Source organism: Mixophyes fleayi, chromosome 12 (genome assembly GCF_038048845.1).
Source record: "Mixophyes fleayi isolate aMixFle1 chromosome 12, aMixFle1.hap1, whole genome shotgun sequence".
NCBI lineage: Eukaryota > Metazoa > Chordata > Amphibia > Anura > Limnodynastidae > Mixophyes > Mixophyes fleayi.
In genome coordinates this window covers 25,313,271-25,329,923 of record NC_134413.1, presented here as the reverse complement: position 1 = coordinate 25,329,923, position 16,653 = coordinate 25,313,271, and the positions used below count along the sequence as shown (strand labels likewise).

Here is a 16,653-nt window from a genome sequence, read left to right as displayed (position 1 = left end):
CTAGCTTTCAGGCCCCACGTGCATCAATGAGTCTTGGGCGCCCGTGAAGCTGTCGCCAGTTCACAGGTTGTCCTTCCTTGGACCACTTTGGTAGGTACTAATTGATACATACAGGGAACACAACACAAGACCTGCTTTTCTTTTTTTTTGGAGATGCTCTGACCCAGTCATCTGGCCATCACAATTTTGCCCTTGCCAAAGAGCCTTACGCTCTTTGGCAAGGGCTTATTAACCCTTATTAAATTCACTTCTCAATAGTTTTAATGGAGGATTGTAATACACATGAACAATGCACTGACATCTTGGGCACAGAAAGTGTTAAGTCCGTCACTGCCCATTTGGGATGTCGGTCACATTTCCAGCATCCTTCTATGTCATTGTCTTGTTTTCTTATTCATCTCTTGTACACTGTAAGTTTAATTACTTTGGAGGGCTGCTTATTATTCAATTTGAAATTTGATGTGCCGATGCATGTAAATCCTGTTAAATGACCGCCCATATTCTTCTCTGCGAGTGGCCAACCAGCAGCATATCTTAAGGCAACACAGCCTAATACTAATACATGCTCACCCCCTCCTCCTGTTAACACTGTACTTCTGGCTAACTTTCTCAACTCCATTAATTTTTTAAGATGCTTTTAATAAAGCTCTGGTTTGTAAAGGAGGAGGTTGCAAGGAGTTTTCTCTCGGTCCATGAGAGTTCCTGCTGGCTCTATGAATATTAATGACAGCGTAATTCTGATTAAAGGGGCTTGTGTGGAAAGCTCTGTGAATCCCATAGCTCAACACGACCAGATCGTAGTCCCTTTATGAATTTGGATTTAGACATTAAACTGTGGGAGGGGAGTGAAGGGGGAACGAAAAGATCCAGAAGAAAAAAAAAATAGACTTAATGCTGTCTCCCCTTCTTTGGAAAAAATAAATTACTGTAGGTGTGTTAATAAACTGGGCAATTAATAATGCCTGGCCTTGAATCAACACATCTGTCTGTAAAGTTGGATACATTGATGAATCCCAAAGTAGGAGATAGGATTATAAAATCATATTACAGTGATCAGAGGACAGCTGCAGGAAAGTAGCAGAGACATTTGGCAAGCTTTAGAGGAGACTAGCGAAGTCATAATTAATGTAATTATTATTAACACCTTGAGGAATCATCTTTCTACAGGACGGAAGAAACCCATTGCATTGGTAAAAGTCCTTAACGTTATTAATGCATACAATATCTATGTCTGAATAAATGGCCACAATTGAAAGGACCAAACGTCATCAATACTTTACATTTTTCTACACAGGGAGTGTATTGATGTTCCGCCTTCATAAACGAATGGTTATGCATTAGCAAAGAATTATAATGAAGATGACATGTACACTTTCAAGAGTATTTTGAAACAATGTAAATAACTAAAATCAGTGGTGCAATCTGGTTACCATGTTACTGCAATTATCTGTATGATATTGCTTGTAAATGAAAATAAAAAACGGATTAAAAAATTAAAAAATAAAATCAGTGTTGCAAGTATGGATTAATGAGCAGAAACAGAGCTATTACAAATATGTGCAGGTATGGATCTCCCTTGTGGACTCCAACTTAAGGAAATTAGATTTCTAATTATCAGAGGTTTTTCAAAATATATTATAATTCACCTCACATTTTTCAATTTAAGGCAAAAAAATAAACATTTTTTTTAGAATATATATATATATATATATATATATATATATATATATATATATATATATATATATATATATATATATATATATATATATATATATATCTATATATATATCTCCCATTGCTAGATCTGTACAGGTGTCATAACAACAACACCATCACCTGATAACAGGCTTAAAGAATAAGAAAACATTTGTAATCAGATTCAAAATGTGACTGATGTTGACATGGCCGTACAGCAAGTTAGATGTATGAACTTTTACATGCAGAGGTGTGTACAATGCAATATCCATGCATCACTTTGAGACAGAAACTTCAAATCACTACCCTGTGCTGTTAGTGGAAGTTACATTGTCCCCTATCTAACAGTCAGTCTGTGGCTTCCTCATGTCATTATCCCAGTCATATGCAGCCATGCCCCATAATTACCCCACTCATCTCCTCAAATACTCTTTGCTGCTATGAACATTTAAAATGACTGGTAGAGGTTGTTCTATCCTCGTCCACTTCTAAACTGAAAGGCATTAGGGAGAACAGATGAAGACTAACTACTAAAAAAAATATACAAATACTTTTGAGAATGTAGGACATCACTGAGTCACAAACACAACAGAGAGTGCAGATAAAGATTGTGGACATAAGGGTTGATCACTTTTGGAAAAAGTTCCTTGAATTTAACTTGCCCCCTGAAGGGGCGGGATTGCCTGACTACAACTCCCCACTAATATAGCAAGCAGTCCATACTCTTCCAACAAAGCTCCACTAAAATGATTCAGTCCACCAGCACTGTTACAAGTAATGGGATGGGGGACGGTGCTTTTCTTTTGCTACATATTAGGAATGCTAATTTAATTTCATATTTTTTGTTTGTAGAAAAGTTTACATGACGCAACTTAAATGTTACAAAGTACAGAAAACACATTTTTTTCTGTAACAGATCAGAGCTTGCAAAAAGGTACAATTAAATTCACTACATGTTATGCTCTGTAGCATTCCGACGCTCTGTGGCATTCTGACCTTAAAGCCTTACCCATTTAACTCATATTTTAAACAAGGTAATCACTATCCAATCTAATCTTGCATTGAAGCAATAACCCAATACACCTCTTCAGCTTTGCTCTTTTCGGGTCCATACAGCCAAACCTCTCCAAAGGCCTTTTGTTTAAAAGGACCAGATTAGATTAACTCAATCAGGAAACTGTGTAACATTCACCTCATCTCACTCTACCCCACACCCATTCCATGTTTCCTGGTTCTTGCACCTTGTTTGACCCTGAGAGATTAAATTCTATGCTCCGAAAGCCTCCTCCAAACTACTTTCCCCCTAACTTCAGTACATCTACCTTGTCCTTTTTCTTTAAATATCCATCCATTCCTACCTCTCTTTCCCTGCACCACAAATCCAGTTTTCAGTTCTGTCAAGATATGGAAAATAAAACACACACACACAAAGACAATTGTTGTCAGTTTTTATCCTTAACATTGGATATCTGTGTGTATCTAGTATAATAAAAACATGAGGTATGTGTTCATATTTTGATCAAAACATTTAAGCCTGCATACTCGCGGAAAGGGTACCTCATTATATGCAGGTCCTACACAGACCTCTATGCTTCAAACGCCACTGAAATGCAGTTTGTCTGAAAATATTGCCTTATGTTGTCTTAGCAGCTGTCCATCAAGCAAGCCTATTTAAGGCTCATTTTGGTGTGACCCACAAACCAGTCCTTGCTATATGTAAGCCCCTATACTGGGAGGTGAGTGCATCTGATTTTAAATGCATCACATTGGTGTTTAACACATAAGTCAGTGCATACAATAAGGTACCCTTGATGCGGGGATGCAGGCTTAAATGTTTTGCTCAAAATATGAATCAATATCTCATTTTGCTACATACACACAGATATGAAGTTTTAAGGAGAAGGGCTGACAATTGTCTTTTTGTTTTGTATACATATAGGGCGTTTATATTGCCATGCAGATGATTTATTCATTCCTGATTAACCGCCTTATTATAGCTACACACGTCATAGCAAATTTCGTTAGCTTCTACGACTCTCAAACAAAATAGTCTCAGAATGAACAAACAAATTATTCCATCTACAGCACTCTCTACATTTAGTCACCAGGACATGTTCATTGCTGGCATCGGCTGACCATGACTCTGTAAACTCTATGAAGACCGTGATAGTGAGTGCATACACTCTACATGATCGAAATAAAAACTGTATGACAGCGCTGAGACCAATCTAGATCAAACACGATGCTAGAAGGGTGCATAGTTAAAAAAGTAGTTTTAGTGCACTACATGATCGGAAGGTGATGGGAATGAGTTTAATAAACAGTATGACCAACCAAATAAAATGTCAATCGGCACTTTGGAATTACTGTTGTGCATCATGTAAGTATAAACACTAACGTGATATGTAGCCGAACGGTCATTTATTAGGTGGATGGCCAGATAATCCGTTGAAAAACGTCCAGTGTGTACCTAGCCTAACTGCCTACATGTTTGTCCTCTTTTTAATCCCCTGTGTGATATAGATGGGAGGGAGAGAGCAGCACAGGTGATAAGGCAGGCAGTGGTAAACTGCTATAGAGGTTAATTATGGAGGGGATTATTATGGGAGGACGGAGATGATGAGGTTGGAAGGGGGGGGGAAATCAACAATGATAGCAGAAGGGGGGGGCATTAATAAAAGGGGTGGGGTTATTGAGAATTTCTGTTAATGACTGTGGATGGGGGTTGATCATGATGAAGGGTTAAGTATTATGACTATAATGATGACAGGGAGATGATGTGGCCAGAGAAGAGAAGAGAGAAAGGGATCGAGTAAGCAATGATGTTGAGGAGGTGGATGGGTTTGAGGAGTCAGTGGGTCAGAGACAAAGACCTTGAGGGGGGAGATTGAGGGGTGAAATGAAGAAAAGGATTGAGGTGGATAGAGAAGGGTTAATATGTGGTTTGAAGATAGTGTATGTAAGTGAGAGGGGGCAACGTGTGTGAATGGCTATTTTTTGGTGGAAACCATATAAATGTCTTAAAATTTGTATTAGTCTAATGTGGAGCTAGTGCTATTATGTTATTATATATTGTATATCCAAGGGATTCCCTTTTGGCTGAAAATGTCATGGGGCGGGAATGCTCTTTCACAGTACTAATAACATCACATCTCTAGATATTTACTATTTCTCCAACTGTTTCAACACGACATAATACAACTATTATACACTCCAGAATCCCCTAACCCACCTCCAAACATACATAGACTTTTCTCTATGAATAATATTATCAAGTATGGCTATATGAACTGAGTTACAAATAAAAGGTGGACTTGACAAAATAATATTATCCCACGCCAGCCTCACACTAAAGGGGAGATTCAATTGCCGGTGATGCGGTGCACAGACATCACGCTGCGCACACTGCCGGCAATTAAGGTAGGAATCTCCACTGATCCCCCCCCCTCGCACATCTATGGGGTGTGAGGAAAAATGAGCGAAGATTCCAGGCATAACATCAGTACGAGGTGTCTCTGCGGACGCTCAGGAAACACTTTGCGCCAGATTGAAACTCCTCCTAATACTATGTGCTGCAGTTTACATTTTAATCCTTGAATTGGCTACAAGAAGCCTAGTCCCTCCCACATCAACCATGTCAACACAGATATACAAGAGCTGGCTGAGCGAACGCTCTCAGTGTTGCTCTTAACATTCTAACACTATGATTGGCTACAGGTTGTTCAGCCCCAGCCACTTTATCTAGCATCTAACAAATGGTGAAGTATTAATACAATAGAGGTTACTGAATTTAAACACACCACCAAAATACATGCAAATAGAATTTGTCTAGAAAACTGGTCAGTTTCTAAGCACCGCTTTCTACATCAAGTTTCAAAATAAAAACCATACAAAATAAAAACCCTATTGAGACTGTAGAACACCAGGGGGTAAATTTATAAAGCTGCAGGTTTGGAAAAAAGGGAGATAATGCCTATAGCAACCAATCAGATTCTAGCTGTCATTTTGTAGAATGTACTAAATAAATGATAGCTAGAATCTAATTGGTTGCTATAGGCAACATCTCCACTTTTTCAAACCCGCAGGTTGATAAATTTACCTCTTGGTCTTGTTTGTTGTGTACAGTAAAAAAAAAATAATGAACAAACAAAGTTATAATCAGGAGTTTAGTCTGGTGCCACGTTTGCCACATAACACTCTTCTACCTGCTCTCACTACTGGCCTTCTTCCTTCTCCCTCTATCGCTCTACCTGCACTCAGCTGGCAGGTATCCATAACTCATCATAACAACACTCTACCAAAGCACCAACTTATCTCATAGACATGGTATTTCCAGGCACATATACTATATATACACACACAAGATGTGTGTAAGGATGTGGTAATACTATTGTGACATTTACTGCATGGTCCCTGCATACACATCCTTATCTGTCTTCTGCATACTAAATCATTATGTCCCAGGAATATATGGTTTTCCACCTCATCCGACCCTTTCCCCGACTGACCTGTTTTAAGACCTTGCTCTGTTTTCCTGTTTATTTCTACAATTACAACCATTAAGGATTATAATCCAATACGTTCATCAAATAGCTGTTCAGCTATTTGATGGACCTGGTGGTAAATCCTAGAGTAAAAGAGGAGTAACAAAAGCCTTATGCCATGATGTAAACATGTCTGTATGTTCAGAAAACCTTAGTTATGGGCAGCACAATGGCACACTGCTGTCACAACTTAAATTCCAATCAGGGCCATAGCTGTACAGAGATTGTATATTGTCTCCAGGTTAGCGTGGGTTTCCACCCACAGTCCAACAACATGACTGGCTGTGTGTGTGTGTGTGTGTGTGTGTGTGTGTGTGTGTGTGTGTGTGTGTGTTTAGACTGTAACATCCTTAAACATGCGCCGCCTAATATGGTGACACTCTGTAAATAAATGATAAATAAGTAGTTATCACTCCATTGTCAAGCTTTTAGTAAATATTGAGCATTTAATTTAACATTAACACTAGGCAACATAATGATGCTTTTTATTAGTAACAAGCAGGGTCAACCAGCGTTGTACGGGTCCAAATTGGAATATGTAGAAATGTTTATATATTAGCCAATTATTTGGTAAACAGACCAAAAATGCTATAAAGAAAAATAAGATTTGTTGCTTTGTCGTTATGTTGTGTTGTCGCGAGGTTTCCTCCCAGCAGTCAAACAATTGTTAACAACCAAAAAATGTTTTCAACGGTTGTCGCTCTGTCGCATTGTTGCTATGTGGTCTAATAGCTTACTAAATACCTATGTAAGCTTTACCTTGAGAGCAGTGGAAGAAGTTCAACAACAAACAAAACGTCTTCAACAATATATATATATATATTATATATATATATATATATATATTTATGAGTAAATAGGAAAGACTTGTGGTGCCACCTTTTGGTCAAGATTACACATTTTATCTTCAGTATGTATGTAATGTTGTGTTAATTTGTATAGCACCACAGAGTATATTTGGTGTTTTGGACATGGAAAAAAAAAGTTTAATTTTTTGAAGTCAGAAATGTTCTATACATAAGGAACTGAATAAAAGGTCAGAGTTAATTGCTCCAAAGACCTATCAATCTAAATAAATGTAAAACTATCTTGCCAGAAAATTAACTGTGAATTGGATTAAATATGAAACCTGTCATTTTAAGAGAGACTGTATTTCAATTGTTTAACATAGAATGTGACTTTCATAGCAAGGTTCAAATGGAATTTTTAATCTATATTAAGAAAATTATTACGCATATTCAGAACTGAAGATGAATGATTATCCCCCCCCCCTACACACACACACCCTCTTTCCCCGTATCATTAAGATCTACATTGAGTCTTTCATCTGATAAACAAACTGAGAACTTAATACACTCCAAACAAATATTGCCATGATCACTTGGTCAAATTTACATTGACAAGTATATTCTCTTTGAATTCATATCAGGTTTCAAGACTTTTATTTCAGCAAGTCCATGCTGAAGCCTTAGCTGACTTCCACTGTTGACTTTCGTGTTCTTTTATTTTCTGCATTTGTATAACATTTTAGATGTATAAGCAATTTACAAACAGATACTAGATCTCCACCCTCCAGCAGGTGAATGGAAGGTGTTCAAATGGCAGCACACTGTTAACCAGATACCAGGATCTTTCAAAATATCCTGAAATCTATGGCCATTGGCCAACTTTCACTAATTCCTTTTAATCTAGACGGGTACAGCCTATGAAAGCAATGTTAGCTCATAGCAGAGTTTCCCCAGGGAACAAACAGCTTGTTATGTTAGTGCAGTAAAGCCTATGCCAAGTCTGATGCGATGACACATTGTATGTTCGATGTCCACAGTACAACTACTGGTCATATGAGGAAGACAAGGAAGACACGGCTATATATTTGGATATGTTATGAATAATGTAATACATTTTCAGAATGATTAAAAAGTCTGAAGGCGTTTTAAAGTGTACACTGTATCCATACACAATGGAAGCAGCATGGAGGCTTAGTGGTTAGCACTTCTACCTCACAGCACTGGGGTCATGAGTTTGATTTCCGACCATGGCCTTATCTGTCGAGTTTGTATGTTCTCCCAGTGTTTGCGTGGGTTTCCTCCGGGTGCTCTGGTTTACTCCCACACACCAAAAACATGCTGATAGGTTAATTGGCCGCTATTAAATTGCCATTAGTCTCTCTCGGTCTGTGTGTGTGTGTGTGTTAGGGAATTTAGACTGTAAGCTCCAATGGGGCAAGGACTGGTGTGAATGAGTTCTCTGTACAGTGCTGCGGAATTAGTAGCGCTATATAAATAGATGATGATATTGACAAGAAAGCAATATATTAAGTCAATAAAAACAGTGATATTATTGAGGCATTTCATGCATATGATTGCCTCCCCACCATGCCCAGCTAATTGCGCCAGTGAACTGATAAAATACTAATGTAAATGCAGCCTATTAGCTCCACAAGAGGCTTGGAGTACAGTGCATACCTTGATCCAGTGAAACCTGGATTGAATAATAGCTAATCAATCCAGTCCAATTTACACATAGTTAATTAGGGCTGCCAATAGGAGTTACCAGAGTCTTATGTGAAGCAAAATAAAAAAAATGCAAACTTTATTTATGGGCTTAATATTCTTCACAGACTGCGTGTAACATAAAATATATAAGTGACACTTTATTTCCATTATATCCATAAAGTAAGATACATTCCAATCTACTACTGAAGGACAGACCTGTGTTTTCAATGCAACTAAAAAAAAAAAAGTCTATTGGCCTCATACAAAGAGTTTGTAGCATTTCCAGCTACAGGATTGCAGATTTGCACCCAAACAAACCATGTTGTGATGGCAAGGGAGCCAATGCAATTCTTTTTTTCATGCTGGGAAACTACTGCTTGCATTTAGATGGGCAGCTATAGATTTACACTTTTACACTTTGCTTTAGAGTTGAATTAGGGCCTACCCCTTTCCCAGCTCTAAATCATCCACATATTTTAAATGCGCTGCAGCATGGTTTTGTCAAGGTGCTAAATTGCACCGTCAAGCTGGATTTATTCCTAACATGTATAATACACAAACGCACACACGTGTGTCACTGCTGTGCTTTAGTTGTTGTTTTAGCATAAAATATAATCTATTTATTAAACAATAGTATACAATGTCATATAAAGCACACATGTCCTCACATGACCTTTTTACTCTGAAAGTCAAGGAAGAAGAGCTAATCTCAATGTTTATGGATAGTTCCAGTAGCATGTCATGATTTCATAATTAAAATATTCCTCCATTTTCAGATATGTCAACACTGCACAAAGAATTTCGAAGCTAAAAAAAAATATCAAAGTGCAATAAAACAAGTGATGGAAGCTGACGTTTGTTGCTAAATATGTTAATGATTTTGTTAATACGTCCATTAGGCAAAGAGGACATGTGATTTAAAAAAAAAAAAATAAAAAAAATACCATATGCATGTATTAGGCTAGGTACACACTGAAGAATTTTCCGACCAACATGTTATCTACAAAGATTGCACCCACGACTGAAGGTCCGATTCATGCATACACACTAACACGATTTACCTTGAGATCTGTGCTCTTCATCTGGTCCTATAGTTTTTTAGAGAATGACGGCACAATAGTCACGCATTCATTCATTCCGGTCACACTGATTAACCACCTTGTTATAGCTATCCACATGCCATAACAAATTTCGTTAGCTTCTGTGGCTCTGAAATGAAATTTTCAGTCTCAGAATGAACGAACAGACTATTCCATATACAGCACTCTCTGTCACCAGGACATGTTTATTGCCAGAATTGGCTGTAAAGACCATGGGGCAAATGTATGAACCTCCGGATTCTTCATCTCCGGCAAATTTAGCGTCTTCAGCGCTTAAATTTAAAGCGGCGCTGCCTTGTAAAGGGAAACTTCCCTTTACAAGGCAGCGCTGCTTTAAGTTTAAGCGCTGAAGACGCTGAACTCGCCGGAGATGAAGAATCCGGAGGTTCATACATTTACCCCCATGACTCTGTAAACCCTATGGAGATCATGAGTGCATACACGCCACATGATCGGAAGGTAATTGGAATGAGATTATTAAACAGTACGACCAACCAAATGAAGCAACAATCGGCACTTTGGAACTACCGTCGTTCATGATTATACACACTAACGTGATATGTGGCTGAGTGGTCGTTTATTTTGCGATTGGCCTGATAACCACTTGAAAAACATGAAGTGTGTACCTAGCATAAAGGCTGCCAAGATGGGGGGGAAGGTACCAATTAACCGGACCCGTTTTTTAGTTCGTTTTATTTTTATCCTAATTTTTATTGACTTTTTTTTTTTTAACGGGGGAGGGGTTTAAGGGTGCCGGCAACACGATCAAGTGAGATAATGTATAGAAATACTCACATGATCACGGCACCGGCATCCCTCTTCACTCCTCCGCTTACAATGAATGTCTGTCACTCACCGGACTGTGAGTGCCATTTCTCCTGTGTTCAGGAACCGTGCCCGTCCGCCATCCTGAGGGTCTGCGCATGTGCAGCCCTTATGAAACCTTCAGTACCTGTTGCTTTTAATTAATTGGATGATCAGGCAACCCTCCCTATTTAAACCACCTGTGATCATTACCTAGTGGCCTGATCTTGGAGTCTCATTCCCCATGAGCCTCTGAAGGTGTTCCTGTGTTTCCTCGTGTATTCAGCTCCAGCTGATTCCTGTCTACTACGATTCTGGTTTCCAGACCACTTCAACTCTTCTGTGTTCATCGTGTCTGCACTCAGCTGATTCCTATCTGCTACTGCTGCCAGATTCCAGACCGCCTCTACTCTCCTGTGTTCAGCGTGTCTGCTCTCCGCTGCCTCCGTTACTACTGCCGGGTTCCAGACCGTCTCAACTCTCCTGTGTCCATCGTGTCAGCTCTCCACTGATTCCTATCTGCTACTGCTGCCGGATTCCAGACCGCCTCTACTCTCCTGTGTTCAGCGTGTCTCCCCTCCGCTGCCTCCGCTACTACTACCGGATACCAGACAGCCTCAACTCTCCCGTGTTCATCATGTTTCCAGTTTTACTTACTACTGCTTCCTGAGTATTGCTCCTTTGATTACCGGTTACCTTTCGTGCGCTGCACCAACCCGATTACCGCTTCCATCCTCCAGTGGTCTCTCCTCCTGCCGGCGTTCAGCCGTTCAGGTATCCCTGCACTGCTCCTTGACAGCCTGCTCTCCTGAACCGTGGTATGCATACTTTCCATTGACTTTGCTATTGTGTTGCATATCCGTCTGGACTGTGTTGTGTTCATCTCCGGAGTCTTCCATCTACTGAAGCTATTGTTACTATTGACTTTGTTTCCTATTACCTGGATCTCTATAGTGTCTTTGCATACTTCAAGCAGTGCTTGTCAGTTATTATTGTATTGTGGCTATCATCGTGGGATCAAGTTCCGTGTGCCGCCCGTGTATCCTCTGTATTCCATTCATCTCCTCGTGCCTCTCCTCACATATATATAGCAGTGGTACAACTTGCTGAACGCAGACCACTGACTTCCCCGTTACCTACTTGCACCTGGAATCCATTCCTTCACTATAGACAGTGGTACAACTTGCTATACGCAGACCACTGACTCCCACTTCCTCCTCTCTACTCCTGGACATTCCTCCTCACTATAGCATTGGTACAACTTGCTGTACGCAGACCACTGACTCTCCTCGCGTTTACTTGTCCATCTGGTTCCTCGTGTTCATACATCTAAGTCATTACCAGTTGCTGCTAGTCATAGACTTTCCTTGAGCATTCTCTCACCATCTGCTGATTCTCCTGTTCCGTTGTCACCCTACTACCAGAGGACCATAGTACCGGCTATATTACTCTGGTAAGAACATCATCTGGTGATATCCTGGGCAAAGACTCCTAGTGCCTGTGACAATGTCGGGCGTGACGTCAACACGTCTCACCCGACATTCAGTGAGGAGCGGCGCAGAGAGAACCTGGCAAGAAGCAAGACGATATAAGACAGAAGAGAATAAAAGAAGAAAAGATGAAAGAAGCCAATACAAAGTTAAAGTAAAGGAACGGAGGCAAGGGGAGGAAAGCAGAAAGGGACAGTGTGATGATGAAGTGGGGGGGGGGGGGCACAGTGCGATAATGAAGGGGAGCAGCATTGCACAGTGTGATGAAGGAGAGAGGGGGGGCAACATGGCACAGTGTGATGAAGAAGGGGGGCAGCATGACAAAGTGTGATGAAGGGGGGCAGCATGGCACAGTGTGAAGGGGGCCAGATGAAGGGGGGGGAAGCAGCATGAGAGGGCATGTGATGGCACAGGGGGCTTGTGGCAAGGAGGTCTCTTTATTAAATGTGACAATGAAATATTTAATGGCAGTGATGGTTGTGGGAAATAGGTATATATTTTTGAAATGTAGATACTATTAATATATTGCCGGGGCTGTTTTGAGGGAGGGAAATAGGTTTATTAAAAGTGAATACTATTATTTTAAAGCTGGGGATGGAGGAAGGCCTAATTATTAATCGTGGGCACTATTAATTTAACGCCAGGGCTGGTTGGAATTTTCTAAATGTATCAAATTTTTTCCCACATAGGGCCCCCAACATTCCAGGACCCAGACAAGCCGCAACTAAAGAAACCTGCAGCCACAGGTGGTGAAAGTGACAATAACAGGTAGGAGAGAGCAAAAGAGTCTGTGAAATGTTGTGATTCTAGTGGGACAATCCCAACTTTTGGTGAGTGTTCTGCCCAATGTAAAGGGCAGGCCAAGACTGTGAATTCTTTATGTACACACTGCATTCTTTATATACTACACTACGGTGCTAGATGTCCTTCGTCCAATGGTACACACAGCAATGCAGGTTTTGTCTGCAGGAGGTTGGCCTAGCGCTTTTCACCTGCTAGCCACGCCCCAATGATGCACAGCCACTCCCCCAATTGCACAACCACTTCCATCTGCACGGTGGCGCATTTTTTTCTTTTTACAGTGCTCAACTATAAAGGGGGCTGTACAGAGGCCCTGAATTCCTCTTGGCAGCCTAGCATTATTCATGAGTACTAGAATAAGTTTAAAGCTCTACCTTTAATGCGTGCACTGTTTAGCACCAAAAGACGTAATCTGTGTCTAGTCTGGCCAAACACATAGTTGGTGAATTTATTATTTAATCTCAACACCATAATTTTTTTTTTACCCCAAGTAGTGCAATTGGCCAAACAAACAAAATCATCATCACCAATTTATATAGAGCCTCTAATTCAGCAGCGTTGTACAGAAATATCAGTCCCTGCCCTAATAGAGCTTACAGTGTAAATTTCCTAAACACACACACACACACACACACACACACACACACACACACACACACACACACACGGGTCAATTTGACAGCAGCCAATTAACCTACTAGTATGTTTTACTTTTTTCTGGATTGTGGGAGGAAACCCACGCAAACACAGGGAGAACATACAAACTCCACATAGATAAGGCCATATTCAGGAATCAAACTCATGACCCCGGTGCTGTGAGGCAGAAGTGCTAAACACTAAGCCACTGTGCTGTCCAAAATGCATTTTTTAGTAGTTCAGATCAAAATAGGATTCTACCTGTTACTGCTCATTGCTTAGGTCCAGACAAGTTGGTCTAAAATGGATAGCTTGCTTAGCAGAAAAACTGTGTGTGTGGGCAGTTTTAGTTTCTCATGATAGTGAATGTCCTGTGAATGGTTTTATGCTCTAGGATTTATACTGCTAACTGGTGCAAGTATAGTAGTATAAATTGGCAAATGTATCCTAAGTACTCGAGTAAAGTACAGGATAAAAAAAAAAAAAACATCAATGCCAAACCATGCTTTGCTAGAAAAAAAGAAAAAAAGAGAAATAAAGATATCGGCTTCACTTACCACAAGTTGCCTATCTCAGTGTCCACACCAAACCTCTGCGACCATGCCCATCTGAGAACCTTTGTATCAGATTCAGCTTAGCCTAAAGACAAAATGACAAACATAATTTGTAGCACTTTTCCATCTACCAACATATATTGCCCATATTGTACTAGACATACATGGCACAATCCTCTGTCCTGGCAGTGTGCTAGCCCTCAATGGGCATGTACAAAATGCCCTCCCATAGAGACCAATTGACTTCTTCAAGAGTGGTGGCATCATGCTATGGGCAAACTGAAAGGGAGAAAGTAGCATCCAAACATAAAAAGCACAAACACGTGCAGATGTAATATTAGTACATATGGGTTTGGACACATAAAATAAACTGGGTTTTATTTTCGCACACCAGTTGTTAAGGAGCCTAATGGTAACAATTAAAGATAATGCATGCAATGAAATGCATTGTTTGTGTTTATAACTAATATTTGTTTTAAACTTGTATGTTTTAATCCATATTTTTGTCTTTTTGGGAGTATCATACTCAAGAGGTGACAAAGTCCCTTAAACAAGCTTACAGTCATGAGAGGTTTCACATGTCGACTTTATTACGTTCAGTAAGTACACGGTTTATTATCCTTCCAGTTCCATTTGCTTATGTGCTTTAACATGTTGAATATGCCCCATTCATGCTTCAGACAAATCTCCAAATGAGGCAGCCATTCTTATTATTCTAAAGGTCTTCTTTCTACCAAGTAAACATTTCTGTTACAAACCTGTAACTCTGATACACCTATGTGAAAGTATCCATCATTAATTTGCATTACTCAGGTTACAAAATAGCATCAGCTGTCTTTTATTAAAGGTTTAGACAAAAATCAGGTGGCTTTATAACCCTGATGTCCTAGTACAGGTGAGGTGGGGGGATTCATAAATATATTAAAAAAAAATATATAAAAAAAAAAAATACATAGTGTAAACTGCGTCAAATATAGATAAAAATAATCCAGTCTATAAAATGTGTTACTATTTACTTAAATTCATTTAAATTGTTTTCCTAGTAGCAGTAGCAGCAACAACAATGAATGTCAGCCTAAACTCTAAAATCAATGTTATATAGCTTTTTACTAGAGGTTTGCGGTTGGCAAGATTTTAGGCAATTGCTTTTGCAAAACATGACAATAAGTTTGCCAATCTGTAGAACATAATGGTACCACAAGGTTTAGCATTAGCCTTGTTTACAGTGATTTTACTCACAAAGCCGGCAATTATGGCACCTTGAGGTTACGGTAATTTAATTACTGTAATTGCTGGTTTTGTGCAATAAACATAGCAAACAAGGCAACAATGAAACCTCAGGACTGTTTCAATCGGCCCCAATGTATCATGTGTTGTAGATATCTCCACCCCTCGGGCTCCATTCCTAAAAAGGATATCATCATCATAATCAACATTTATTTATATAGTGGCAGCAGATTCCTTAGTGCTTTACAAATGGAAGCAAACAATAATAAAACAATACTGGGTAATACATACAGACAGAGAGGTAAGAGGACCCTGCTCGCAAGCTTACAATCCATGGGACAATGGTTTGATACACAAGGGTAGTGCTACTACTATGTACGCAACATTGCGGCTTTTTCTACACGTCATTATGTGGTGCAAGGCAAAATGTGTGATGCTGCTTCACCACAGACAGCCCCCGAGACTTTTCCAGAGGCACATCAGAGATCTGAATTGGCCCCTATATACGTTCATTTGAAAAACCTGAAAATTTGTATCCGTTCCCATTATTTTACACACAATATCCTAATTCAAAATACAGGACACAACACAAGTCCTTACAAATGAGCAAGCATCACTATCTTTTTTTCAAGCAAATATAAATTCCAACTGTTTTAAAAAAATTAATAACTGTACAAATAAAAAAAAGGTAAAAATTAAGGACTGTGACCCAATGACAAAGACAAAAAAAGACAGATGTTCATCATAATGACCACTGTACATTACTAGACTATGTGCAGTACATGATCTAGTACTGTACAGTGTGGAAACAAAGCCTTAATAAAATAATAACTGGTCATTAAAATAATTTGCAGTCACTTTTCAAATGAACATGAAAGTAATGAAAATGAAAATAGCAATAGCAATTTTTGTTTCAGAAACTTCCAGGTTGAGAAACCCTTGAAGTACAGTATATTTCATAGAATAACTACAGCCCAAAAAAATGCAATGTATAGTTCCAGTGGGTGTCACATGACACCCAGAGGATATAATTAGAACTGCAGCTTAATTGCAGTAGTAAAGCTTTTCTGGTGGTATTTAGATTGCCGTTAAGGGTCATTCAACAGTTTACAGTAAAACAAATTGAAAACATGGACAGGAGCAGCATAGAACTTATCTGCTGTTTTGTGTTTATTTTTATTTTGTAGATTTAGCTAAATATTATTAACACAAATATATACTAAATCCTCAATAGTTGAAAACATCCCAGCAAACGAAGACAAAAATGTTGTTCTAGCTCGGTTAGACATCTGACATTTATGAGT

General features: G+C 39.3%; 1 protein-coding gene across 5 annotated transcripts in view; it reads right to left on the bottom strand.

Annotated features, from left to right (window-relative positions):
• Nucleotides 1–16,653, bottom strand: part of MIPOL1 (mirror-image polydactyly 1) — a 276,778-nt gene that overhangs the window by 228,738 nt on the left and 31,387 nt on the right. For all 5 annotated transcript variants that reach the window (XR_012680290.1, XM_075193212.1, XM_075193214.1 and 2 more), the window contains exon 2: nt 14,126–14,207. The gene's annotated coding sequence lies outside the window, so the exon portion shown is untranslated. The remainder of the gene's footprint in view (nt 1–14,125; nt 14,208–16,653) is intronic.